Source organism: Equus asinus, chromosome 2 (assembly GCF_041296235.1).
Source record: "Equus asinus isolate D_3611 breed Donkey chromosome 2, EquAss-T2T_v2, whole genome shotgun sequence".
Classification (NCBI taxonomy): Eukaryota; Metazoa; Chordata; class Mammalia; order Perissodactyla; family Equidae; genus Equus; species Equus asinus.
In genome coordinates this window covers 163,949,372-163,952,021 of record NC_091791.1, presented here as the reverse complement: position 1 = coordinate 163,952,021, position 2,650 = coordinate 163,949,372, and the positions used below count along the sequence as shown (strand labels likewise).

Genomic DNA, 2,650 nt, shown 5'->3' with positions numbered 1-2,650 from the left:
CTAAAGGTTTATTTATCAGGAGTGACCATATCACCAAAATAACAAAGTCAAATATGAGAAGAATCACAATCAGAAAATAATGTATTTCCTTCTTTTATTTACAACAAACCAACTCAACAAACAAAATGACATAATTATAATTTTATTGATCCCAAGACTATTAATCAAAATTATCGAATAGAATACAGGAATTTTTATCACAAAAGAATCCCATGAACTGTCAAGAAAACCTCCAAATGTGTACACTCTTTAGTTAATATACAGTCTAAGTGCTAGAGAGGAACCTAACAATTCCATTTATCTATGTTATGTGGCCACTTTATGATTATAAGTGGCCCCATAGATGCTTAATTTCATAGACTGATATAGTCAATATCACTATACCCATAAATGAAGATTTGGATAGCTAAATAATTCTGATTGCTTTTTGTTAGACTATACTGACCTGATAATGGAGGGACTATCTAGTATGTCTTAGATTATGTTGAAACTCCCTAGGACTTTCCTTAGGGCTGCCTTTATCTCCTTATTCTAGAGGTTATAGATGAGGGGGTCAAAGGGTGGCGTCACCGTAGCAAAGAACCAAGTTGCAACTTTCTGTATCACAGCAGAATTTCCAAGTCCTGGGCTCACATACCTAACCATCAGAAAACCATAGAACAGTGAATGAAACCCACAGGTATAGAAGGTCATATGTCTCCCAGTGGCTGAAGGCATATGCAACACAGCTAATAGAATAAGAGTACAGGACACAAAGATGAAGAGGAAGTTACCAAAGATAACTAATGAGCTTAGAGTGTAGCAAAGCAGTTGGATTGTTGAGACAGAGGCACATGCCAACCAGTGCAAATAGTGGGCCTGGGCAACACGCAGCATGGTCAATAATGTTTGGATCACATAAGGGCATCTGAAAGATGAGAACAATGGGGATCAGGAGCCATAGAAATCCACAAACCCAGCAGGTAAGGACCAGTTTGGTACAAAGATGCCCAGTCATGATATTAAGGTAGTGCAAGGGATCGCACATCCAAAGTTCCAATCAAAGTCCATGATGGCAAAAGGAAGCATTCAGATGTTCCCAAAGAGAAAAAGAAAGAAAATTGGAGGAAACATCTGGCAAAGGTGATGGTCTTTTTATCTGAGAGCAAGTTGACTAACATCTTGGGGACTGCAGAAGAGACATATCAGATCTCTGGAAAGGAGAAATTCCCCAGGAATGTGTACATGGGGATATGGAATCATTGGTCACACCATAGAGTACAGACAATGGCCCCATTTCCTGTTATGGTCAGAGCACATGTTGTGGTGAAGAGTGAGAAGAGGAGGATCTGAATTTTCCACTCACAGGAAAAACCTCGGAGTATAAATTCTCTTACAAAAGCAAAGCTGGCATCTAGCTCAGAGACATTCATTGTAGTAACTTACAAGCTCAAAAGACATATTGTCATCATTAAGGACTAGTTTCAAATGTGTTCCTTTTTCAGAATGAAAAGACAATGAATATGTGGTCATTTTTCAAAAGAATCATCAGTTAGGAAGAGAATGTCATCTACTTATTCTTAGCTATATACTCTCAGTTTTGGGCATGGTAGGTAGCTGGGTGCACAGAAACAAACTTTTGCCTTACAATGTAAATCTAAATCTCTCCCTTACTATGCAACTATGACAGAACTAGATATAGTTTAACTCATTGTGTAAGCTTGCTATTTTGGGGCAGGGATGATCTATTATAGATTATGGATAATATATAAAACAAAGTTAAAACTTAATAAATCTATTAGTTTCTTATCTTTATCTTATAGTGCAATAAACTCAGTAAAGAAGGTTTTAATTTTACTATTTACATCTCAGTTAAATATATTACTTAACATATCATTCAAATATGAAAAAGAAATGGACATATTTTACAGAAAGTTGGTAGTAATCATTTTAAAGCCAATATCTCTGCATTTTTGTTGCTATTGCTATTAGTTTAAGCATCATAAAAATGTAATACCATGATGTTGCTTACTGACACTGATTTTTAATACTGTAATGTTGCAATTTCTTCTGTAGAAAACGGTGGCTTTAAATTTTCACTTAATCTTTGATCTGTACAGAAGTTTGCAAAGTAACAGCTAGGTATGGAACTTTATTTTTTGCAGTCTTTTTATATAAAATTCTGGGATCAAGTGTTCTTACATGCTTGTTTAAAATTAAAACTGTCCCCTGGAAGACAGAAGTCAAATACTTTCTTCTGTCATAAGTAAACTTCTTTTATCCCACATTCTCATGGAAAAGATGTCAGAGATCTGAGTTCCCTGAATTTTTTTTGTGTGTGTGTAATACGCAAGGTTGTGAGTCCTGAAAGTTGTGAGGGTTTACATTTTGGGCACAAACACAAAATTTTCAAAAGGAATTTTTTCCAATCTATTCTCTATGCGAGTGCTCTAAGAAGTCCTATAGAATGGTTTGGTAGAAGCTATCTTTGTGCTTCTTTTAGTGATATGTGTCCTTTTGTTAAATGTTCCAAACCAGGAACATTAATAAATCACCATTAAGAAATTATGGAGTGAAAGGGGATTGACACAGAAGTGTCATGACCCTGAGCAGTGCTCAAAAGATAAAGCTATCATAGTTTTGACATCAACCAAATCTCTAAAGGATCTAT

At 35.6% G+C, this 2,650-nt stretch overlaps 1 pseudogene; it reads right to left on the bottom strand.

Annotated features, from left to right (window-relative positions):
• Positions 1-209: 209 nt before the first annotated feature.
• LOC106833321 (olfactory receptor 11H12-like) lies at positions 210-1,436 on the bottom strand (annotated as a pseudogene).
• Positions 1,437-2,650: the final 1,214 nt, after the last annotated feature.